At 39.5% G+C, this 27,172-nt stretch overlaps 1 long non-coding RNA gene across 1 annotated transcript; it reads left to right on the top strand.

Annotated features, from left to right (window-relative positions):
• Positions 1-27,139, top strand: LOC116273616. Its single transcript, XR_004181915.1, has 4 exons — positions 1-2,840; positions 19,320-19,424; positions 24,200-24,281; positions 25,420-27,139. It is a non-coding gene; the product is annotated as an uncharacterized LOC116273616 (long non-coding RNA).
• Positions 27,140-27,172: the final 33 nt, after the last annotated feature.

Here is a 27,172-nt window from a genome sequence, read left to right as displayed (position 1 = left end):
TGTCTCAAAAAAAAAACAAACAAACAAACAAACAAAAAAAAACCCTGTAGCCCGGGCTGGAGTGCAGTGGTTGTTGAGTGATTGAATGGAATCCAGGTTCAAGGAGAATATGATAGATTTGTTTTGTGTCATGTGAAAGAGATGTAAATGAAGGAGATAAGGAGAGATGTCTTCCTGGGTAGTTTAGAGATATAGAATCAAGATGCAAGTGAGAAGTTGGGGTTAGAGAAGTAAATTTGGAATCATCGGATCTGGTTCATTTAATGCTGTTTATCCTGAAAGGAGGTGGCTTCCTGAGAGGACATGCTGTGGGCTTTGAAGCCAGGCGGATCTGCTCTGAATCTGGATCTGTCATTTGGCAGCTGTGAAATTGGGCAGTTGATGAAACTTTCTAAGTCTCTGTTTCTTCACCTGCTAAAGGAGAAAATACCTGCCCTGCCAGGCCATTTGTATGTAAGCCTCTGGCCAATAGAATATTAGAAACCTTTCTGTCCATTGGCTTAAAAGATGCTTTAAGAATGAAAACATTTCTACCTTAAAAACAGAGACAATGGAAAACATTATTTTCTTTATTATCTCCTTGGTACCTTTGAATATACATTTTGCACAGTGAAAATCAAGACTAGCTTCTGGGATTAGAAACAGAAGGGCTCTGTGGTCTTTTTTAGTTTAGTTTTTTCTTTTTTAAAAAAAAATTTAAATATACTTCTATTGTGTGAAGGAGAGAAAAAAATATTTTTTCCCTTGCCTGTCTTAGTTTCTCCAGCTGGGGCCTTTTAAATTAGACTGCCAAAAGAGACATTAACAAGAGAAAAGCATAGAATTTTTATTTAGTAATTTTTACATGTATGTGGGAGCCTTCACCAGGAAAATAAAGACCTGAGAAGTTGTAAGGGTTGAAAGCTTATATATTATGTTGGACAAAGAGTAGTAAATTGGTAAATTGTAAAGATGTGATAGGAAAAAGGAGTTGGGGCTATTTTGAGAGCTTCTCGCTAATGGGGTTCCAGTGCCAGGTTGGCTAGCAACCCTGTCCTGATGAGAAATGTGGGGTAACTGGACATGAATGTCTACAGTGTATCCCTTTCATGGAGGATGACTTTATGCCTAGTCGGCCCACCTGGAACCTGGGGACTCCCTCACATGGGGAACTTGTTCATCTTGTTTATGTGGCAGTCACTCTTGTGGCTCTTGTCTGACCCACGTCCAGCTTATACCTGCCTGACCATCACCCTGGTGCTGGGAGCCTGACTTGATATTCCCCCCAGGATCCCTGGGAAAACATGGCCTGAGGCAGCTGCAGCCACTGGTTCTTCAAATGAAAGGTGCAAACTCAATACACCACCAGGTAGGAAACCAGTTCAGAGATTTTTACTTACAGATCCTGGATAGGAAGGGCAGAATGGGTTGGGAGGGCAGTCCTCCATCCCCGGGTTGCATGAGGCAGGAATGGAGTCAGGCAGAGAGAGAAAATGCATGTGCAAATCGGCAGTATATATAAGGGGCTACGGTGTGGGGTCACTTTAAGTTCCTGGGCAAATGCCTGAATGGTGCTTTTAAGGGAAGCTTCGATAAAGTGGGGAAGCCCATCTGCTAGACAGGAGAGATGCCTTTAAGTTCTTATCTCTGGCTGCTGGCCTGAACCATTTGGGTGTCATGTGGATCTAGAACTGTCAAGGATGACTGAGCCCTGCTTTGGGTATGAAAAAGTTGAATCTATTCAAAATGGATGCTAAGGCAACATAAAAGTATCTTATACTTCACTTCAGGACTAGGACAGTGAATTGTGGAAAAGTAGCAAGATAAGGACTAGCATAATAAAGTTTGTACAGCTTTCCCTCAGCCTCAACTCCCTATCCCCACAAGAATGAATGTCTTTCATCCTCCTGGTACAGGGAGGGCACCTTTTTCATGGGAGTTAATCTTATGCTTTCAAGAAGAACGAGGAAGATCACAGTGCCCTTCTTGCATGTGCTGTTTATTTTTAAGTACCTTTAACTCAATCCATATGCCAAAGTGGCATATTTTTGTGTGCTTATCATGTGCCTAGCATGGTCTTATATGCTTTGTAAGTATTAACTTTAATCCTGTGAACTGTATGAGGCAGATACAGTTACTATTCCCATTTTACAGATAATGAAACTGAAGAACAGAGAGGTTGAGTACTTTGCCCAAGGTTGCAGAGTGGGCATGTGGACCCCAGCCCATGCAGCCTGATTCCCAGAGCTCTGAACCATTGTTCTGTGCTGCCTCTGGATAGCTTTGTGATATTTTTTGGCCATCCAAATTGTGTGTTTATAGAAGGATCAGACATATATTCATCTTTATATTCATCAGAATATGACTTAGCCGTCGAGACAGCCTGACAAACTGGCAAAATATGTCTTTGTAACATCACTCTAATGCTTTGAAGAAAAATTTTTGACCAAAGATGCTCCCAGCTATCGTGTGTTAAAGGCTGTGAGTTACCAGAGATCAACTGTTCCTAACGTAAAAAGGAAGTGCTAATCTAGTCACTGGCTGGCTCAGTATTGGTTTCGTACTGTAAGACAGAACTAAAATAACTGCCTCAAAGGGTAAAAATAGTGGAGTCACATGAAACGTCAACTGTCATTTTAAAAACAGAATTGTAAAACCCATGAGGAAAGGTTAATTTCTTTTTCTGTTTGAAAAGAGTGGATATTGGTAGACACTGGTCATTTCTATTATGGCCTCGTGTAATTTTAGAAAACTGATTTTTGTCATGACCTGAGGAAACATCTCATTCACGGCTTTTTATTTTATAAGACATAGTCAAATTCAACATCAATTCTCAGAAGATCTTTCTTGGAGTTTAGAAGGTAGGTGTGAGGATCTTTCATTAATCAAAACTAGTGGCTTTTGCTTTTATTTTTCCTAAGCGCTAGTATGCTTTTCAAAAATAATATTAGTAGCTAAATTGATCAAGCACTTAAACCATTTGTCAGCTTTCTTCCAAAAGCTTTACATGAATTGACTCTTTGAGTTCTTACTGCAATCATATGAAGTTCTGGTGCTATTATTCATCCCTTTTAATAGCTAATGAAATGTAGGCACAGAGAGGTTAAGTAACTTGTTCAAGGAGATATAGTGAGTAAGTAGCAGGGCTGAGATTCAAACTCAGACAGCTGGGCTTCAGACTCTTTGCTTTTAAACAGTAAGCTCTATTATGGAGTCCTGCTGGTTCTTAGCCCAGGGAGATATAAGACGTGTAAACCAGAGGGCCTGCCCACACTGAGTAGGGATCTTCCCCACTCAGTCTACTAACTTGCATGCCAGTCCCCTGTGCAACATGGATAAGTGAGAGTTAGTTTCACTAGAGCAATTGAGAGTTAGTTGCATTAGCAAGAGCAGACTAAGAGGGGACGAATAGTTTAACTAAGGCTCCTAGCTGTGATAGCCAGCGAAGAGTATAGCATTGCAGCCTAGGTTTCTGTATCTTATTCATTTGCCCTTGATCAATTTGTTTAACCTCAGTGCCCCATTTACCCAACAGTAAATTGCAGATGCTAAATGACTCATTACTTTGGCAGAGTCAGTGGTTCTATAATTAATTATGGAGCACTTTAAGATTAATGAATGCAAGGAGCTGTGCACACATGACCTGTACGAGCAGTTGTGTAAACATAGGGATTGTTATTGTTTCTAAGGCTTGCTTCCTGCTCTGAGTCCAGTCTACACTTTACAACAAGGATAGCAAAAGCTTTATTAGTAGCAATTAAGAAATGTTCCATCTCTACTTTTACTTGTTTATAATGGGCTCTTTCTCTATTCTCAAAAAAAAAAAAAAAGTTTGTAAGTAGATTCAGCTACGACTTTGATCAGGCTTTAAAAAAATATTTGAGAAGTATTTTGTAACCTTTTATCATAGAATATTTAAAACTTACTCAACAGTAGACAGAATAGTACAGTGAACCGCTGTGTGCATCACCCAAGCAAGTAACCCTAGTCACACTTCCTCCCACCTCATTATCTGTAACAAATCCCTCCTACTCCCATTGTCTTGCAGAAACCACATCATTTCTTCTACAGATGGTTCAGTGCTCATCTCCAGAAGTCAGGGAGCCCCCAGCTTAAGCAGAATCTTAGTGCCATCACCACACTGCTAAATATCAACAGAACTTCCTTAATATCATCAAGCACTCAGTCAGTGGAAGAAATCGTTTTAAAAATAATTTTATCTACAGAATGTTCCCAGTTGGTAGGTTGTGTTACAAAAGTTTGCTGGAAGTTGGTTATTTGCAACACCAGTTGAATGAATACTCCTGTAGAAACTGTAGTAAAAGCAGTGATTGGCATGCATTAAACCCACAAGAACCCATGGAATACATAATGAGGCAATTCTGTGTATTTCTCTTTGAGTATTTTACTGAGGGGAGAGTTGATGGGCAATTCATCATCTGCTACTAGAGACCTGGCTCTAAAATACATTTTCTCTTCTTGTGGGTGCTGTTATGGTGATTCCTTCTCCCTGGGCCCACTTCCTCACTCCCCCCAACTCTTATCATCTACTCATCAAACTTCCCAGTAGAGAAGCAAGAGGAAGAAATTTTACCTGGTAAGGCTGACTGTATTCATTGAAAACAAGGAGGGGATGTTTATCTTATAGGGGGTAGCAAAGGGTATAGGGAAGCTGCCATTATATGCAGTTTAATATTTTAAAGACATCTAGAAAACAAACTGCAGTGTGATCTCTTTAACATTGAAGAGAACTAGAGAGATATATAGGGCCAAGTAGCAGCTGATTTAAAGACTGGGTTAATGTTCTGCTTTTGCAGTTCCCTAGCAAAGCTCAGTTCAGTTTTAAGTAATTTATATTTCCAGTTCATAATTGTGTGCATGCCTCTGTGCCCTCCACTAACATCAGATAAGCAGGGAGTGGGACTCTTCTTTGAGGAAGAACTGGTTAGATATGGGCAGGGTGGAGGCACAGTTTCCAAGAGGCTGTGAGCCTTTTGATGCTCCTTTCCAGAAATCCAGCCCCAGGGGAAGGCTTTAGGAGAATTGCCACAGGGCTCCCACCCTCAGGGCTGTCATTGCTCTGAGTTATCACTTCATCAATCCATTGGTCATGGTTGGGATACTAGGAGGTGCTGTGGGAATGGAGTTCCCCTCGGGCTGCAGTGGTAGGTTTTGTTCCACAGATTTGGCCATTGCGTATTTGAATTACTTGTTGCCCCTGCCACCCACCATCTATCCCGGAAATTGCATTTTCTATCTTGTCCCGTTTGTCATCTGTAACTGTCACCCAACAGAAACTTACAAAGCTTATCTCTTCCAAGTTCCTCTTGATGTGAAATCATGTTTATGTGATTCTAGTTATTTCCACTTTCATAAAGATATAAAGTATCATTTAAAAAAAAAAAAAAAAAACCCTAACACATGAAGTGCTTACTGGAAAGCCTCAGAACACACACACTCCTACTAGAGAAGCAAAGTGCTACTAGTCAGTATTAACCATAGAAACCTAAGAACTGAAACCTACGCTAAAGGACCTGCCTTCTTTTTTGCTGCTAAGAAAAACAAAACAACAAACAAACAAGCCAAAAGATGCTCAGTAACATATCCAATGATAACCATCTCTCCCTTGACGGTAGTTACGTTTATCTCTGAAGATTGTAATGGGACAGTTACGCTGTCACTTGGCTATTCCTGTGTGCAGCAGTACACTTTGATGGAATAGAGAGGAGAGGAAGCAGAGTCTGGGATTATTTCCAGGAAGCAGGTCCTGGAGATTCCTGGCATGCCTGTGCTGCACCTGGTGTGGTATAGGTCTGAGAGAGCTGCAGCAGCAGAAAAAAAAAGATAGAAGATAAAAAAATAAAAGCAAAATGGTATAGTTAAGAAAAAGTGGTGGTGCTGGTTATGCTCTTCAGGAGGCTTAGGTGGGAGGATCGCTTGATCCCAGGAGTTCAGTCTGGGCAATGTAGCAAGAACCCTATCTCTTAAAAGAAAAAAAAAAATCAGAAAAAAAGGAAAAGAAAAAGTGGTGGTTACAATTGGATATTGTGAAATTAGACCTGAGAAAAGCCTGGCTTCTTAACAATTCCACTTAGTTGAGTCCCCTCCTATTTATTTATTCATTCATTCATTGACTTATTCAACAAAGTTATTGGGCACCTGCTAGGCGCCAGGTTGCCAGGTGCCAGGCTCTGCTGCAGGTGCTGGAGAGGGAGTGGCTGTGCGTTTGCTGAGCATCCAGTTGGTGACTTTTATTAGGCCTGCCTTGAAGAAGGGGTGATAAAGAGAAGGCTAGGACCAAGCAGCAGCCTTGGTAGGAGTTGTTGAATTTATTTTATTTCTTATTCATTTTCATTTAAGACCAAGTGAATCAAATGGATGGGTGAGTTCTTTCTAAGTTGGAATAAATACTAGAACAGAGCCTTCATTTAAATGAGAGCTGATCAATTACCTACTTCTGGCCCATTATAAACCAGAATTATTTTGCTTAATCTTTCTCCTCATTTTTTTTCTTTTACCATTGTTGTTGTTGCAGTTTTAAGCTTATGATTTAGAACATTAAATTATTACCAAAGAATGTTATAGTTTTCAAGTGTCCCCAGACTTCAGAGTTCCCGAGAGCAGGGGCCATATTTTTTTCAGCATTATACAGGTATGCTCCAATAACTGCATGTATTTAAATTGCATTATTTGATGAGTTTTGACATTAGGTAGACATCCATGAAACCGTCACTACAACTGAAATACTGAATATGCCCATAACCCCTCATGCCACTTTATCTTCATACCTCCCCCTTCATTCCCACCATCCCTAGGTAATCGCTGATCTAATTTTTGACATGATAGATTAGTTTGCATGTTCTGGAATTCTAGAATAAACAAACTCATATAGCAGGTACTCTTTTTTCGACTAGCATATTATTTTGAGATATATTCATTTGGTTGTAACAATATTGCATGTCTTTTTATTACTGTGAAGTACTCCATTGTATGGCTATACCGCAGTTTGTTTCCTCTGTTGATGGATGTTTGGGTTGTTTCCAGTTTTGGGCTATTATAAATACAGCCACTATGAACGTTTTTGTATCAGTCTTTGTGTGGACATATGCTTCCATGTCTTTTGTGCTTAGTGCGTTATCTAGCATATAGTATATACTCAGCAAATATTGTCCTGAGTGGTTGTTAGACTTCATCTGCATATCTTTTATGGTCTCACTCTGTCACCCAGGCTGGAGTGCAGTAGTGCTATCATAGCTCACTGCAGCCTTGAACAGGGTTCAAGCAATCCTCCTGCCTCAACCTCCCGAGTAGCTGGGACTATATAGGTGCACACCACCACACCTGGGTAATTTTTAAATTTTTTTTGTAGAAACAAGGTCTTACTATGTTGCCCAAGGTGGTCGCTGTGCCCTGCCTTCCCTACATTTCTATGATAATTGATAAATAAGACCAATTTACTTTTAAAAATAGTTATTTAAAATATTATTCTGTTTAAAGAGAAAGAATGGTTGTGCTATTATCCTATTTCCCTAGTTTGTTCTGTGATATTTTATTTATTATAGCCAAACTTAACTGTCTACTCCTGTATTTATTGAGTTGCTGGAATATTTACTGAATTTAATCCTTAAGGAGAAAGTGAAAAAATATTGGTATGTTACCTAATAAAACAATGTAAATGCCAGTGAAATATTAAAAAGATCTTATTAAATATTTTTTCTTATTGAATTGTATAACAAAATTAGTATACAATATTAAAAATTAAGGCTGTATATATGGGAAAAAAGTTTAAATGCTGAAAAATTATTTAAGTCTTATATTTAAAGGCAAAAACAAACTAAATAACTGACAGTAAGTGATTGTGGGGGTCCAGATAAATTGTGCTATGTGCCTGTGAGCATCTCACAATTAATCCTGAAAATAATCTAGGAGATAGGTTATGTTAATTTAATAATTTTAAGATCCCCATTTACAGACAAGGAAATAGAGACTAGAAGAGGTTATTTAATTTGTATAGGGCCATGGAGCTGGCATTTAAGCACAGCTTGCCAGTCACTGAAGCCTGGGTGCTCCACCATTATGTCATATTGACTCTGCTGTGTTAAAACATTGAGACAATACTGAGAATATTGTGGCATGTTCAATAAATTTTCTAAAAAGTCCCCTAGCAGCATAGTCAATTGCTGTATATATTATTCACATACATGTCTCTGAAAGTCAATCAACTTTACAAGTTCTTCATCAGTTTTAAACTTTCCTAATAACTTCTGATTTTATATTTAGGGTAACATTTTTGTAGTTTCCTCATCATTTACATTTGCCAGCCTGTTTCCAGTCACTTCTTATTAGTCTCAGGAGATAGCAATATCCAGTCCTTTTTCCTTTAACAATCAAATCACCATTGTCTCTTGCACTTGAGGCTCTTTGGCACTCTGGATCCAGTTGTGATCCACAGATAATGCTGTCTGATTATCTTTCTATTTCTTGCCTGAAATTTTAAATAACTTTGGTTGGGTACTTTGATTCGTCTTGCTAGGGTGTCAAAATGGTGTCCATGAGTTATTTCCTACCTTGATTATAAATGCTTTGTAGGTGGGAAATCTATCCCATATTTCTTTGGTTCTTACTAAAGAGGTTTCTGATATCACATTGGTCTGAAATCCTGGAGTCAGAGAAATTTGCCTCTCAGTAAAATTCCAAGTGAACCTGGGAAGATCATTTTAGCAGACACATGGAGAGTAAGAGCGTTTTGTTAATGTGTAATGATAAATTGGAATTTGTTGTAGAGGGTGCCTCTGTGGGCTTCTGTTTCTTTAGAAATTGGCTCCATGAAAGCTTAAACTTTAGATGTAGCAGTTAGCAGAGTTAATTTAGGTTTTTAAATGGGAAAATTCATAGTTATAATCTGATAAAAACTCATCTGGCATTTCAGACTGTATTGAACAAGTCTCCAGTCAGCATACATACTCACTAGAATTGCAGGAAAAGTACCTAAGACAAATGAAGTATTTACATGTTATTGCTTTCAAATCTAAATATTAATGTTTGTGGTGGTAGTTAGCACCCTACTTCCTATGGTGCTTAGCTCCCAATGCTAAGCAGATGGTAGATATTTCATATACTAGATATGGCCAGGGACTGTCCTCCCTCACAGATCTGCAAAGTGGGAGTCCTTTCTGTTGCTGTCACCTAGTGTTAGTTTCCCACAGGTGTTTTTGCTCTTGCTGTTTTTGGAGAGGTAACATGGTATAGTGGTCATTGGAAGGCTTAAACAAATTGATACGCATAAACCATAGGACAGTACCAGGCACACAGTGCTATTATAAGTCTTACCTATTATTCTTTATTGTTTGAATATGGGTTAAATTAGATACTATGAATTAGCATATTTCCATTCACCACATTTTGCATTTTGCTGCCAGATTCAGATCCCAAATGCCAACACTGAGTTTCATATTAAATTCTTATTTCCTAGTGAGACATTTCCCCATGTACCACTCTAGGCTGAAAATGTGTCCAGGTGGGAGATCTATCTCCAGAAGCCAAATGTTGCCATAAAAATCCATTGTCTATTTCTGCATTTTCTGTATCTTTTCAGTAAAATGTATTGAAACCTGGGGGGTTTAGTAGGCATTTTGGATTTGTCTGGAAATGCTTACATCTCAGGAGAGGTGACTGAGAGTTAGTGTGTGTAACCTTTATGGGGGGTTTTACCTGAACATACCCCTATAGATTGAATCTTGTTATGTGTAAGTCAGTGTTCCCAGTGTGCTGGAAGGTGTGTTAGGCAGGCCTGGTGGCCGAGGAATACAGTGACAGGTACAAAATAACAAATGTCAAGGAATGTTAGAATTCAAAATAAAGAGATAATTTCAGCCAGTGTTGCCCAAACTTCAGCCATTATTTATACTACTTACATGAATTTGCCATATATGTGCCATCTGTAAAGCACTATTTATTTAATGTTTTCCTTTAAATAATTTAATTTTTTTTCTTAGACACAATTATTTAAAAAGGAAACTGTATCAGTCAGTAAATGGAAAACCATGAATAAAAGGTAATCATAAAACTATATACAGTAACTACAAACGTTTATCCAAGTTCCACCTAAAACCACCTCAGCTTGAGATATTTAACTGATCTTTTTCCTGGCAATTAATGTGTGTGTGCGCTTATGTGCGTGCACGCAGACACATACACACACACACACACCCCTTGTTATATTACTGTGTACTTTTCATCAAGCATCATCATAAGAAAACATTTTCTTTAAAGTTATAGTACTATTAAAAAGAATTCCTTTTTGTCCTGTATGTATTGACCTGAGACATCTATGGTATATAAAAGTGAAAAAAAAGCAACACAATCCCAAATATAAATGAAAGTACTTGTATAATTATGTGAATGCACACATATGCGTTCATGTTTATGTCTATGTGTACATGTATATATAGCATACATACATATGCTTGTATGAGTATTCTAAAAAGTGTAGGAGAACACTTGAAAGGTTAAATTACGTTTGAGAGGTATTGGAATGACTGGGAAGAAAGTTTGCTGCTTCTTGTTGCAGTGAGCGTGGAAAAAATTAAATAATGAAGATTATAAAGGAAAAAACCCTCAGAAACCACCATAGCGCTCTTTGGAAAACACTGATTTAGTTCAACATGTCTCTTTATCAATAAAAATTCTGAGGCATTGAGTAGCTGGGTGTAGAGTACTCTTAATCTAGAATATATTATTCAGGATAGCTAACTGCTATAACTTAGAATACCCTGAAACTCCTGCCTTAGCACAATAGAAAGTTTCTTTCTTCCTTACATTATATATAACCGCCTTCTACATGGTGATTCAGGGACCCAGGCCTCTTCCATCTAACGGCTTCATTGTTTTTCAGTCACCACAATCTTTCCGTGGATCTTTTGAGTTCAACAGGGTGACAAGGAAGGGGATGGAACAGGAAGGATAGTGTGAAAGGTTTTGGAGGATGGGAAGTAATGTTATGTCACTTCTTTCCATGCCCCCTTGGCTAGAACTCAGTCTTATGGCCTCACCTAGGTGCATGGCAGATAAGGAAGTGCAATCTAGCTGAGCCAACTCCCCAGAAAGGGGAGAAAAAATGTGGCAATCAGAGATCACTAGCATAGTCCTTGCTCCAAGGGAATTTGTAATCTTTGGATTGAATTTATTAATTTTGGAATTCCTTGAATTCAGAAGTCTATTACATGAAACTTAGGCAGTAAGGGATCTGTATACATTTATTTTTACACAGTGTATTGTAATTTCTAGTAATGTTAAGAATTAAACCATTTAAATCACTTTTAGACTTAATTCAAAACACATAGGTTAGTAAGTTTTGCTTTCAACTGTAATAAAACACACCTGGTGATAGGTTTTAGCTCTGAGGCCACAAAGGGGAGTTGTGAAGAGGGTTGCCAGGAGGTATAGAAAAGTCTTAAGTGGTCATAAGATCACTTAGGGGGAGAAAACAACACTTGAATTTTAAATACAGTGGAAGTATGTCTTTAGAAACTTTATAATTGCCTACATCAACACGATCTTATATCAAGATTATTCTGTGATTTTGGAAATGAAATTTTTGCCTTCATATTTCTCATGGAGATTTTCCTCTTCCTGTTTTTATTCTGGATATTACTTTAAAAACTATAATCTTTAAAATTATGCCATGCTTATATATATAATTACTGGTTTCTTAATATTTTTCTTTTTCTCTTTAGTGTGAAAGCGCTTTATAAAATATAAATCACCCATATAAGTTACTATTATAAGCTAGTTTAAAGGGAGGAAAAAGTAATGAGATACTAAGTAATGGAATGCCAAGTTTTTGTTAGAATTTGTCCCTGGTAAAGAGGCGGCAGTTTCTCATAGAATCACCAAGTTGGAAGTGCCTTTAAATTCTATTCATTTGACTTATCTTAGAAAGCTCTGTGTAAACATTATTCTCAGTATTCACAAGAAAAATGTCAAATTCATCCCAAGATTTTTTTCGTTTCTCTTAATTAATGTGTTCTACTGTACTTAAGACCCATTCTTTTAAATCTGTTCTGAGTGGAAAGGGAAAAGACTACATGTATGAATAGAATAGGCCTTTTAGGGTCATTTGGGATTTTTAGCAGAATACGTCATTCATTTTCTTTTCTGTTAAACAGTTGACTGGAACTCTTTAGTCTTTCACTATTGACTCATCCAAACTTTGATTGTAAATATGATCATTTGTCTCTGTAACCCTAGAAGATGTTGGGTTTTTGTACATTCCATAAAGGCAACGGATTGTGTGTGTGTGTGTTTTCAAGTCTCTATTATGGTACTTTGGTATCTGTGCCTTGCAGATGGTAGAAGGACACTGCAGTCAATATTTATTGAACACGACTGAAGGACTAAACCAAGTTCACAAATTAAATGCAAATTGTTGTGAGGGAATGCAATGAATGTTAGCCACAGGTTTAGTGCTATGCATGTGTTGAAAACCGCAATTTCTAAATTTTGTCTTCTTAATTTGATGAAATATTTTATCCCCCAATAATATTTAATGTATGTGTGTGTACTTTTTTGTCTGCTTGGTCCTTTGTTGCTAAACATGCCATTTCAGCAGTCTGCTTTGGTTTCGTGTTTGAGATCTGTTTTAATTGCTCTGGCCTGTTGAGAAAGAACAGAGACAGACTGAACACAAAACAATTGACTGGTGCAAAATGGGGCCTAATGATAGGATAGCAATATATGTACAAACAGAGGTTCTTTATAATTGAAAATGAGAAAAGAGGTGGGAGAGGGTGTCATGTGGCACACAATAATATAAGCATGTGGATGGCAAGAGAACTACTTAGGGAGAGAGATTCAGTTCCAGCCAACACCCCATCTGTCACATCCAAGTAATGTTAATTTCACTTTATTTGCTGTATAGTCTTGTTTGTATTTAATTTGTGAACTTGCTTTGGTTTTATAGTTGTATACAAGCTATATAAGTTTAAGAAGTTTCTACTGAATTTATGTCTGCATGTAATTAAATGATATCAAGTTACGTAGGTATAGGTGGCACTTACAAATTCAGGATTGGAATTTAAGTTCAAATTCTGGATTATTGTGTGACTTTGGGCAAGTTAATTATACTCTCCACGTATTGATTTCTCCATCTGCAAAATGGGGGTGACAATAATTCTCATGTTATAATGCTGTGAGAATTCACTGAGAATATCCATGTTAAGAGGCTAACATAGTGCTGGTTTATAGCGAGTGTTCTATAATTGTTAGCTATGAACATAATATTCTCTTTTTTTGTAATAAAAGTCCATAACTATTCAAGCTTGAGAGACCTGGAGTCAGGTAAAAGCATAACTGTTTTTGAGAGAATTTAGTTCAATTCTGACTCAGCCTCTACAATCCTTAGCCAATCTCATAGCCTCTCAGTGCTCAGTTTCCTGCAACTTCCTAGGGTTACTGTGAAAACTGATAGTATATGCTACCATTTGGGGAGTGAGTTTGTATTAATCAGGGTTCTCCAGAGAAACAGAACCAATAGGATATATATAGATGTATATGAGGAGATTTATTATGGAAATGGGCTCGTGCGATTGATTATGGAGGCTGAGAAGTCCCACAATCTGCCATCTGCAATGTGGAGACACAGAAAAGCTAGTTGTGTAATTCAGACCAAGTCCAAAGGCCTGAGAACCAGGAGTAGGGGAGGAGGCTGCTGGTGGAAGCCTTGGAGTCTGGAGAGCCAGGAGCACCAAAGTCTGAGAGCAGGAGAAGATGGACATCCCAACTTTAAGAAGAGAATTCGCTTTCCCTTTGCCTTTGCTTGTTCTATTTGCACCCTCATCGGATTGGATGATGCCCATCTGCATTGGCAGAGGTGGATCTTTTTTACTCACTCAGTTGATTGAAATGCTAATCTCTTATAGGAACACCTTCACAGACACCTGGAAATAATGTTTTACCAGCCATCTGAGTATCCCTTAGCCTACTCAAGTTGACACATGAAATTAACCATCACAGAGTTCCATGTGTCAGACACTGTTAAGTACCTATGAACATTATCTTTAATCCTGCTGATAGCTTGGCAAAGAGAGCAGCATTGACCTGTTTCTATGGAGAAAGGAAATGAGGCATAGAGAGAAAACTGGCATTGCCCTAGGTTGTATGGCTTATAAGTGGCAAAGCAGAGGCTAAAAGTCAGGATCTGCTTGTTTGCAAAGCTCATGCTCCTTCTCTGAGGCCCTTTTGCAATGCAGATGTGATTCACATAGGAGATTTCCTCTGCCGCAAGACCCTGGGAACAGCCACATCAGGAATCAAATTTGTGATGTGGGAAAGGGATGAATCATTTGGAATATTGGAGGGATACCCTGGCAAGCCTTTCCCTGTGCATGGTGGAGACTCCGGATGCCTTGGGAAAAGGACAAGAGGGTGTCCTGAGATAAATGACTTCTCAGATCACCTGAGACCAGCCTGGTTATTTGTATACATTTTTTTCTCATTTAATTTCTTTAAATTAGGATGGATATTAAAATACAGAGTATTCTGGAAATTAAAGGAAAACAGTGTACCTTGTAAGTCTTGCTGGGGGACAAAATCTCTTCCATCTAACTCCCAGTTCTGCCATTCAGTTGGTGTGTAGTTTAAAGCAAGTTATATTTAATCTTTCTGCCTCGTTTTCCCGTATATGCTGGTTTACGATATAGAAAATGGTCATTGCTTACTTCCATTTTCAAGCTTTGCAAAGTGTGCAAGAGAGGACACGCACACACACACACACAGAGTATTGCCCATGGTTCTTTGCATACTGGGTTAGCACACTGTTGAATTAGTATCTTCTAAGTGTCAGGTGGTCTTTTTAGCTCAGAAGATTCATAGAGGATTCAAAGGTGAGTCAGGGAAAGTCTCAGCTTCATCATGATTTTCAGTCTAGTAAACAGGGCAAAGGCTATAGAATAGAAGGGAAATATAACACGAAAAAAAGTAATGATCTTGGATATTTCTCCTTGGGCCACAGTTTATTTTAATTTTATTTTTTTGAGATGGAGTCTTGCTCTGTCACCCAGGCTGGAGGGCAGTGGTGTGATCTTGGCTCACTGCAACCTCCACCTCCTGGTTTTAAGAGATTCTTGTGCCTCAGCCTCCAGAGTAGCTGGGATTACAGGGATGTGCCACCAAGCCTGGCTAATTTTTTGTATCTTTAGTAGAGATGGGGTTTTCCCATGTTAGGCAGGCTGGTCTCGAACTTCTGACCTCGAGTCTGCCTGCCTTGGCCTCCTAAAGTGCTGGGGTTACAGGCATGAGCCACTGCACCCAGATGGGCCACAATATTGACAATAGCATATAGCATACACCAGGAATCATGAAGTATTTTCTTACTGAAGAAATTCTAAAGAATAGTCTAAATGGAGGAAAAACTGTGTGTTTCTTCTACAGTAACTGCTCAGAAGTCATTTCCTAAAGCTCTTATTCCTAAAGGGCCCCTCTGTGGAAAAGCTTTAGAAAGCTGGCATGTCAGGAGTAAAAGTGGGCTCGGGGAGAAAGTGCATGGGACAGCACGCCTCACTCAGTAACTCTCTGTTCCCTATGGTGAATCCTTTATCCCTTCCAATCCTTTTTTCTTTTTCTTTTTCCTTTTTCTTTCTTTCTTTTCTTTTCTTTTTCTTTTTTTTTTTTTGAGACAGAGTCTCACTCTGTTGCCCAGGCTGGAATGCAGAGGTGCTATCTCGGCTCACTACAACCTCCGCCTCCCGGGTTCAGGCTATTCTCCTGCCTCAGCCTCCCAGGTAACTGGGACTACAGGTGCGTACCACCACATCTGGCTAATTTTTGTATTTTTAGTAAAGATGGGGTTTCACCATGTTGGCCAGATCATGACCTCATGATCCACCCTCCTCGGCCTCCCAAAGTGCTGGGATTACAGAAGTGAACCACGGTGCCCAGCCCCTTCCAATCCTTTTTTTCCTCAGCCCTGCCTAACCTCCCAAGGTTACCTTCAGATGTGGCTAGAATAAGCTGCTGCTGTGTATGTGTTGTGAAAAGCAGAATTGTCTTTATCTATAAAGATGGCGCTAAGCATTTCTGCAGCACAATTGTCTTTATCTATAAAGACGGTGCTAAGCATTTCTGAGTTCTAGACCCATATTTTAACTTCCACCTGGTTGTTCAATTGTCACTCGAACATTTCTCAGCCCTGCCTCCTCGTACCTGATCTGTTCTTATGTGTTCCTTCTCATAATTTACGGTGTCCGTGTTTCCTGGTCACTGAAACTCAAAATCCCTTAGCCCCCCTCAGTCCTTCTCTACTCTTAATCCCCATTTCTAAATGGTCACAAAGTTTTGTGACTAAATTCTAAATTCTCTGGCGTCTTTGCTCTTCTTACTTTACTGCCACTGACTTGGTTCAGAACTTCATCTCTCACCTGAACTATTACAGCAGTCACCAAGCTAGCCTCCCTGTCAACACTCATTCTTCACCTGCTGGTAATCATTATCTTCTTAAAAACACACCCCAGTACTGCACTCCTGATTCTCCATTGAAAACTGCTCAGGATAAATCCAAGCTTGTAAGGCTGGTGCAGAAGCATCTTCCTAATGTGGCCTCAGACAGCCTCTTTGGTGTCATTTCCCACATGCGCCCTGAACCACCCTGAGCTTCAACCCCAGTGAATTTCTTTCTGTTCCCTAAATATTCAGCACTTTGTTGTTTTGAAGCCTGAAACTCTCTCCATTGTCTCTGTAGGAAAACTCATACTTATCCTTTAAAAATAAAATCAAAATATCACTTCCTTCCTGAAACTTCTCCATCTTCTCGTGGCCCCATCACTGCCCCACTCTGTAGGATGCCACAAGAGAGCATTGCTTGATCATTACTAGACTGTGAATCATCCCTCTTCCCCTTCCACCCATCATATGGTGAAATCCTCTTGAAGAGACCCTCAACCCTCCTTTCATAACTTTGAAACCCCAGCACTCAGCACGGTACTTGTTGCCCTGTTCAGTTGGTGTCCCATAGTGTTTGCTGGCAGAACAAATAAAAGAATCAACTTATGTGTACCTCACAGGGATACTGTGAGCACAGAATGAAATAACATGTGTTCAGTGCTAACGATAGTGCCTCAACCATTGTGTCTTTTTAACTTTTCTCTTTGAGACAGGATAAAAGAAAAGAAAAAAGGGTAAAATCTTAGCATGTTCTTGAACTGCAGAAGGAAGAACTTGGGGATGTACCCCTGGATAACTGCTGTCTCCTCTGTAAAGCAGAGAGGGAGGGAGTCCACTGAGGCAAAGGGAATGTGAAGTTTGTAGTTTTGAGGGCACTGGTAGTGACCCTGGAGGCCGCCGAGTTCTCTTCGCTAGAGATATACATGATGGCTGATGAGCAGCAGTGAAGGCCTGACTGGGCATAGAGATGGCAGTTAGGATTGTGTGTGTGACCTTCCATAGCCAGGTGTGAAGGGAATGGGGGAAGGTGTGGATGGAACTGGGGACTGACAAAACTGTTGTATTAGTCCATTCTCACACTGCTATAAAGTCATACTCAAGACTGGGGAATTTATAAAGAAAAGAGGTTTAATTGACTCAGTTCTGCATGACTGGGGAGGCCTCAGGAAACTTACAATCATGGCAAAAGGGGAAGAGGCACGTCTTACATGGCGGCAGGCGAGAGAGAGAGAGCAGAAACGCGTAAAAGGGAAAGATCCCCTTATAAAACCATCAGATCTCCTGAAAACTCAGTCACTGTCACGAGAACAGGATAGGGGAAACTGCCACCATGATCCAATCACCTCCCACTAGGTCCTGCCCTCAACACATGGGGATTGTAGGGATTACAATTCTGAGATGAGATTTGGGTGGGGACACAGAGCCAGACCATATCAAGTGTCAAGGGGGTGTGGGGTTCTAGTGTGTGCGTATGTTGGGGGATATAAATATGCACTGGGGAGATGACAGCCAAAGTCCTCTAGTCGGATGGGAACTGCTGATGGCCCAGGTGAATGGGGCAGGTGTGGAAGTCCTGTGGTGACAATGAGGATGCAGAGCAGGTTCCTGGGAGTGGGGTGGGGACCCCAAAGCTTGTGGCCAGTGCTGGGGTTTCAGAACATTAGATAAAATAATTTTCAATGACTAACACCAGGGGATGGCTGGCATCTCAAATACAACATTCTTCATTTCTTTTTCTTCTATTCTTTGTCATATGAATACCTACCAATGAAGAAAAAGTAACCTTAGTCTTTATGTAACTTTTGTGTGGAATTCATCTGTTAATATTATTCAGCAAATGCATTTTTATTTCTACATTGTGTTTGTAATAATTTTTAGTGGCTGTATTATATTATCTTTGCACTTACTGCTTTGTCTTCTTTTGGATTTTTCCCTAGGATAAATTTACAAGTGTGGGATAACTATGCTTAAAGGTGTGGATGATTTTGGAGCGGGGAGTCTTGATGGGCTGTTGGTTAATTGCTACAGGCAGATCTACAGCAGGCAGCGAGGGCGGGCAATGGGGAAGAAAATTAGAATATTTAATAATAGACTCTGAATGGAAGCTTTCTGTGAATATTTTAAGTCCACCTCACATAACTCTCAGTTCTGTTTGCTGCCTCTACTGGAGGCATCTACCCCAGTGAAGGGGAAAACAGAGCTGGCTGGAAGTTGCATCTGTAATTGAGTAAATGGAATTTTGCTTGACTTGGTCTTTGATGCTTTATTTTGGGGGACTATCATCAAGAACGTGAAGAAGTTGAACAACTTGTGTATCTGGCAGAGGCAGGTAGCTATGAAAGGGAGTTTTTTTGTTCTGGAGTTATTTATTTTTTTGAAACAGAGTCTTACTCTGTTGCCCAGGCCTGAGGTACAGTGGCCCAATCTTGGCTCACTGCAACCTCCGCCTCCTGGGTTCAAGTGATTCTCGTGCCTCAGCCTCCTGAGTAGCTGGGATTATAGGTGCCCACCACCACACCTGGCTAATTTTTGTATTTTTAGTAGAGGTGGGGGTTTTGCCATGTTGGCCAGGTCTCGAACTGCTGGCCTCAAGTAATCCCACCTTGGCCTCTCAAAGAGCTGGGATTACAGGTATGAGGCACCGCACCCGGCCCATTCTGGAGTTTTTTTGGGGGCAGGACAGAACAGTTTCATCTTGATAAATTAAAGGATTTAATAATTTTGATTACAATAATCACAGTGTTAGTATTTTGAATAATTTTAGCAGTTAGTGGGAAACATGATTTAGATAATTTTAAAGAAATTGCAATATTTTGAATCAGAGCAAAATTTCATTAATAATAATACTGTTAATTTTTTTATGTCTTATGGTTGTAATACTTCTCTTTTTTATCTTTTAACAGAAGAAATACAGAAAGGGGTTTATTGATGTTTCAAAAATCAAGTGTGTGGAAATAGTGAAGAATGATGATGGTGTCATTCCCTGTCAAAATAAGTATCCATTTCAGGTGAGCTGGTGTATTTTTGTGGCAGTGCAGTGCTGGGCTTAGTCATGTTTGCTCTTTGACATTACAGTTTTCTGTCTTTGCTTTGGTGGCTGATTGGCTGATTTCTAGGTTCATTTGCCACTTTAATAGTTATGACTTTTCTTCATGAACTGCTTAAGTCTTTGTGGAAACATTATCTGATTCTTAAGGACTCGGGGCTTAAGAATCCTTAAGGGTTGAAGTTTTCCCTATGAATCTGAGAAACTGAGAAGTGAAAGGCGTGAGTTATCCTCAAAAGGAAATGAGATTAAAAAGCTGCTTGTGCTAAAAAAATAATATTAGCCTTATATATTGATTAAACTATATTTCTTTGGGGTAATCATGTTATTTTTTTCCCCTCACAATGATTCTGTTGCATAAGGGAGGTAAATGTCTCATTATTCTCATTTATGTCTGAGGAAATCAGTGCTCACCTGTTAAATAGCTTCTCCAAGGTCACCTTGTAAATGAAAAGCCTGCCAAGCACACATGCGCGCATCTCCTCTCCTGAAGAGGAGGTACCACGTCCTGAGCTACTCTGCATTCATGCCGGTGTCTTGTTTCCCACGTGCCTTGAGAACTCAGGAGTGTGGAGTTGGATCCTGATAATCTGGAGCTCTAGCCCCTCCCCAGCACCTCACCACTTCCTTCCCTGCTCAAGGATGTTTTTATGCTCTCCTTGAACAGTGAATGTCCCTAGTGAAAGTCACCTTTTACCCATGGCTGTGTTCTCACCGTGTCCTGAAAGGAAAGTTACAAAAGTCTTTTTCAATGTGGTGGAGTTTTTGCTTGTTTTTAATTGCTCATATGAAGTTATCAATTACATTGGAATTATACATTTACCAGTTTTGGGGGATGAAGATGTTTGGGAAGCTAACGAAGCTAATGAAGATGTTTGTGAGCTAAAATATCCAAGCTTCTGGCTTATTCTGCACTAGGGTGGCAACATCGCAAATGGAGGAAGGGCTACGTTTAATTTTCCTTTTCCCTGTTCCTTATTTTATTGCTACTGTTTCTCTAAGTGAAGGACAGGGACAGTAAGTGCTTAGAGAGGTGACTCTGAGGTCAAACTGCCTGATTTGCTTACTGGCCATGTGAGCTTGTCTAAGTCACTTAACCTCTCTGTGCCTGTTTCCTCTCTTGAAAAATGGGAATAATAACAATAATAGTATAATTTCATAGGGTTGTTGTGAGGATTAACTGACGTGATGTATAAATAGCTTTGACACTTAATAAGAGCAAGGTAAGTGATAGTTGCTATTATTATTATTACTATTCTCTTACTACTGCTGCTGCTATTAATATTACACCTAATATTACACCTACCACCTGGATCTAGAAGTAAGATAAATTTAAACCTTCTTAAGTATGTTTAATGCATATATAATGGGGGTGTGTGTGTGTCTAGGTGTGTGTGTATGTGCCTCTGTAATTTCATTTGAAATCTGTAATTTCATTTAAAACCATTCCTACGACACTTCTTTTTTTCTTTTCCCCGCTTTGAGATGGAGTCTTGCTCTGTCACCCAGGCTGGAGTGCAATGGTTCGATCTTAGCTCGCTGCAACCTCTACTTCCCAGGTTCAAGCGATTCTTATGCCTCAGCCACCCAAGTAGCTGGGATTACAGGCATGTACCACCACTCCCAGCTAATTTTTGTATTTTTAGTAGAGACAGGGTTTTACCATGTTGGCCAGGCTGGTCTCAAACTCCTGGCCTCAAGTGATCTGCCTGCCTCAGCCTCCCGAAGTGCTGGGATGACAGTCATGAACCACTGCACCTGGCCTCCTACCACAGTTTTGATGGCTGTTAAACATATTAGGGATTGGCAGCATGGGGGAGCTGTGGCTCTCATGATTCTGGACCCAGAATTAGGACTTTTGCTGTCCAAGAAAAAGATATTCACTCTGCAGGTTTTGAGTTGCTTTTAAGAATGATAATACAAGTAGAACAGAAAGCATTCCATCCTTGAACTATTAAAATTGTTGAGATGAATAAATATGAGAAAAGTTCAAAAACAATCTGAAAAATTAATCAAGAAGGGATAAGCTTGAGCTTTCTACAGTTTAAAGCAGCATGATTTGAAAGGTGAAAAATACCCTCTCTTATTATAACTTAAGTATAACTAAGAAAGTATAGATCCTAGTTTCACGTTTTCATAGTGAAATTTTACATTAGGTTCAGATGCAAAGTGAAAAAAATGAAAGTAGAAGTAGATGTTTTCAAAAGACACTGGAAAAAGAAAGTGGGACAGATGGAGAAAATGCTGGGGAATCCGCACCAGCTACCTAGATGGGATGGTTCCTCCTTCATGCTTTTCTAGATGAGTCATTCTCATGGCAGCTGGGAGATCCTCAGGAGCTGGCATGTCTTCCCTGGGCTTCAAACCCAGATCTGTCTACCTTTTGTCTGTGCTGTTTCTCCTACACCACACTATTATTATAAGTCTATGGAATAAATGAATGAGTGGATGGAAGATAGAAACAGGAGGGTGGGTAACTACGAGTGGGTAGTGTTACTGAGGGAGAGTATTCCCTCCTTGTTTAAATGGTTTCTGCACTTGAAGTTTGCAAAGCTCTTCCCTCCCCAACAGCCTCTGCTGTGGTAGGATGACTCAGCACAAGACTTAAGGTGGCGAGAAACGCAGCTCCCTGGATCCTCCTCCTCAGAAGGAGGCCAACATGGTGTGGTCTGAAGTTTGCTGGGGAGATACTGGCCCACAGATCTCTCTTCAGCCTACCAAACAACCTGAGATGCCAAAAGTAGGAGCTTGTTAGTTGAGCTCAGGGCACTCTTCCTAGAAACTTCTCACAGAAATACAAATATCCCAAGTTAGCTAGGTAACATATCAAGATGGTTTTAGTTATCAAAACTCTGAATTTGGATTAGGTTTTTTTTGGTGGGGGAGGCGGTTAGCTAGTCTAACAAACTTTAAGGAAGTTTTAAAGGCTCATGGTACTGACATGAGATGAGTTTTGTGGGGAAGTCAGACTGCTTGGAGTCTGGAAAGGCAGATTCCAGGAGAGGAACAGTCAAGCGATATTTGGGGGTTAAATATCCTACTCATATGACTTAACCTCAGCCACTTTGGTTTTGTCATTTCAAAAATGAGGATTCTAACACTAAGAACTGGATTGCTGTATGGATAATATGAGGCAATGCATGTAAAGTGCTTAGCCTAATTGTAGGGACTCGGTAAGTTATTATAATAAATTAAATTGTTATTACAATACAGTACAGGTTTCTGGAAGGTCCAAGGCCCTAGCAGTCTTTTCCAGACATCTCAATGTCCATTCAGAATGAGTAGCTCATGGTGCATGGTTCCTTCTGTACAGAGTTGGTTGTGTGGGCAAGCCCACATAGATGTGAAAATCATGGAGCAAATGAGGAAACATGTCTCTTCACATCTGCTTTAGCACTTTATCGCTCTGATATCATGGCTCATTTCTGTCTTGTAATAAGGTATTTCTGTATTTGTCTTGGAAATAGGCTTCATGTCTGATTTATTTTTGTGTCTTATGGGAATGGTATATAGCATCATTTGTTCTATGGTGTTCACATTACTATTACAGCGCATTTCTGGCTGGTTGCCATGGCTCTCACACCTGTAATCCTAGCACTTTGGGAGGCTCAGGCGGGAAGATCACTTGAGCCTAGGGGTTCCAGCTTGTAGTGAGCTGTAACTGCACCACTGCCTTCCAGCATGGGCGACAGAGCAAGACCCCGTCTCTAAAAAAAAAAAAAAAAGAAAGTACATTCCTTTGATTTAAATGAACAAGAAGGAATTATCTATTGAATATGGTCGGTGATAGCCATTTATCAATGAAAGAGCTATTTGGTTTTGGTTTTCAATGCAGTGGGTGTGGACATGACAAAGGGAGGTTTCTAGCCTTGTATTACGTTTTAGCCAGTCTAGACTGTTTTTTTGCCTTGTGACTGACCATGAAGAATAAAATGACAAAATTTCTGGCTTAGTTTCCCTGGGTTATCTTATTATTAATATTAGAAATGTTAAAAATAACACTATTTAATTGCCCACCAAAGACTGCCTCTAAGTGAGGCACTGTGGTTAAGAGGCTGGGTTCTGAAGTCTGAATTCTGGCTTTCTGGATTACCAGCCAAATGGCGATGGGTGGGTGAGGCAGTACAACATAAGGGGACAGCATCTACAGTGCGTGGTGCATGAGTGGTACCTGCTGAAGTTACACAGGAGTGGGGGACTGGGTAGGCCTTTATTTTCTCATTTATAAAATAGAAAAACTCGTACCTTGATGGCAGGATTGAGTTAAGGTCTGTAAAGCACACAGCACAGTGCTGGGGTAGTTTGTGCTTAATCCATTTAGCTACTGCAGTTATTGATAGTGGCAAAAGGCAGCTGTAAGAGTGATGCTGAAGGAGTAGTCCATTCATCTAAAATATTATTTAGAGAAATACTGAATCTCTGTTACACCAAATTTATCTAAGGAACTTCAGTTAATTAGATTGAAAGAAATACTGAGATTAATGAAGTATCCTGGCCTTTATATTTTTTCTTCTATAAAGCATGGTCCTTTGCAAAATATTTATTCTACTTAATGTAGAAATGAAGAAGTCCATATGCTTTTGTAAGAAAATAATCTGGGTTTTCTTGATGTGAAGTTATTGACTTTCAGTTATTTGAGAATCATTTATTGGTGCCTGTAGTACCAAGGGTTCTGTGCTAGACAGAAGTGCTGTGTCTAAGTCCTCCTCACCAATTCCATCTTTTGTTTTATTTTAGGTTGTTCATGATGCTAACACACTTTACATTTTTGCACCTAGTCCACAAAGCAGGGACCTGTGGGTGAAGAAGTTAAAAGAAGGTAAAACTCACAATGAAATATTACTCTGTATATAATTTTAGGAGATGTAATACTGTTATCACTCAGACAGAAATACAGTTAATACATCTATTGCATTTGTAATCTCTTTTTTTTATTATTTATTTATTTATTTATTTTTATTATTATTATACTTTAAGTTCTAGGGTACATGTGCATAACGTGCAGGTTTGTTACATATGTATACTTGTGCCATGTTGCTGTGCTGCACCACAAGAGCATTTGTAATCTCTTAATCTACAGTAAGTGTTTCTCCAAGGATATGCTGCTGTTGTGATACCAGCATATTGAAGATAACTTCCCTTTTTAAAATCTGATTTTTTTCTAGTAGCATATCGTTTCTAAGAAAAGCACACTCTCATTTAATGTGTAATATATCTGAAGGTGATAAAGCACAAGCTTTTATGATAACAGAATTTGGTGTTTTCTTTTTTTGTTTTTATTTTGAGATGGAGTTTCGCTCTGTCACCCAGACTGGAGTGCAGTGGTGCGATCTCAGCTCACTGCAACCTCCGCCTCCTGGGTTCAAGCGATTCTCCTGCCTCAGCCTCCTGAGTAGCTGGGATTACACGCACCCATCACCACGCCCGGCTAGTTTTTGTATTTTTAGTACGGACAGGCTTTCACCATGTTGGCCAGGCTGGCCTTGAACTCCTGACCTCAGGTGATCTGCCCTCCTTGGCCTCCCAAAGTGCTGGGATTACAGACATGAGCCACTGCGCCTGGCCCAGAATTTGGTATTTTCTAAGAAAGTGCCCATGTAGTCAACATTTGGTGTGGATGGAATGATATATTCATGAAGGGTTTAAATGGATAATTTGTCCTGCATAGTCCCCATTGCTTCTCCTGCAGAACAAAATGGTGGCAGGTTGACTTTTGCCTTTATCCATCATTGGTGTAGCAGCAGTCATTTCTGCTAACGACGGTGCTTCACACACAAATAAAGAGGAGGTCAAAGAGAACTATAGAGCTTTTCTGAATGCTGAGTCATATGATCTAAGGGAGTTCTTATAGTAAACATAGTATCCAAGGAATAAGAAATGATTGATACTGTTACTTATGAAACATTCTGTAGTCACTTTTGTATTTCACTAATCATTACTATATCTGTGAATTACAGAAATAAAGAACAACAATAATATTATGATTAAATATCATCCTAAATTCTGGACAGATGGAAGTTATCAGTGTTGTAGACAAACTGAAAAATTAGCACCTGGATGTGAAAAATACAATCTTTTTGAGAGCAGTAAGTATTCATTTTATTCCATAATTATATTGTGCTTAGAATGAACATATTATTGGTATGGTAAGAAAGTGACATGGTTTTGATTAAGTACAGCACACTTTCTAGTACAGTGTAAATGTAGGGTAGGTGTGTTTTTTAAGAAAAATTATATTTAGTTACAGTGGGAACTTCTCATGGAATCAAAAGGTCTATTTTAGGAAGCTTTTACCACAATACTGAATCTTGTTCAAAATGAATCCATTGAAAGTGTGAGCCTAATGTGGCACTGTCAGCAGCTTTGAAAAGCATTAATGTTCTTCAACAAATAAACCAAGATGTGGAGCTAGAAACCTCATGTAGCAGTGCATCCACAGTCTGATTAGGGCTGTTCTCATTTTGATGGGGTGTAGCAGTATGGATTTCAGTAGTGGCTTCAGTCTGTTAGAACAGTAAGATGTCATAATGATACTCATATGTAAATGTTGAGATGAACAACAATGTCTAAGGTTAATTTTGACACCAAAAACCCTTATAAATCCTGGGAATGAGAGACCCTTAGTCATAAGCTAAAAATACATGGAGATTGTTAAGTTACTAGTGCTGTAATAGGACACCCATAGTAATGATTGGATATACTGTTTCCTGCTGGTGCCATGCAGAATGCCCTCTGGGTCCCTCAGAACTGACAGAGCTTCTGGATATGAGCAGAACTACTACTTGGCAGGGATGCTGTATTATGAATGAGACCAGAGCAGATGACCTTCTCAGTCCATCCAGCCCTCAGTTCTATGAGTTCTGGCACCCTGATTCTCTTGGGATATCTTGACATTAACTTAACACATTAAAGAGGAAGCCCAAGTTTCTAAGGCTGTTATTGTTCCCTATATATTTTTTAATGTCTTAAGGTTTGGTACTAGTGAATGCACTGTCTGACCTGCTGCAAAACGTTACAGTGACTTAAACTAGAGTAGACTAGTTTAAGTCATGTAATAGTTTAAATAGACTTAAACTATTTCAGTCTCAAGTAATAGGTGGGTGATAGGTGGGTGATCTGGGGCTGGGGGTATTCCTGCAGTGGTTCCTGAGGTTGCTGCAGCTCTAGCAGTCTCTCTCTTCCTGGAAGCAGAAAGAAGGGGGTCAAGGATGCCCATGGGAAATCCTTTTAGGGATGAGATCTAAAAATGCACACCCCATTTGTACACAGAGTCCTTTGATTAGAATTTGGTTCCATTGCCACACCTAGCTGGGAAACAGTCTTTATCTTGGGTAGCCATGTGTCAGCCAAAACTCTAGGACTGTGGACTGTAGAGGAAGGGACAGTCAAAGCTGATTAATTTCTCAGTGTTGTAATGATTTCAATGTACCATTTGATTCCATGAGCATTGTTGAGTCCCCAGTTTATGCAGTGGTGGGAATACAAAGAACTGACCTGGCCTCAATCCCTGTGGCATTTATAGTCTGTTCAGAAAGTCAGTAATACAAACCAGCTATAATAGCAGTTTTTAATTCTGTTCTAAAATAGAGATACAAGCAGCATACATCAGAGTTGGTTAGAGTGTGCTGCTTGTCTATGTGTTAATTCCCACTTTTCCTTAAAACTACCAATATCTTATTTTTATCAATTATTGGTAGATAGCATTTTAAT

Source organism: Papio anubis, unplaced genomic scaffold (genome assembly GCF_008728515.1).
Source record: "Papio anubis isolate 15944 unplaced genomic scaffold, Panubis1.0 scaffold968, whole genome shotgun sequence".
Lineage (NCBI taxonomy): Eukaryota > Metazoa > Chordata > Mammalia > Primates > Cercopithecidae > Papio > Papio anubis.
This window is presented reverse-complemented; position numbering and strand designations above follow the sequence as displayed.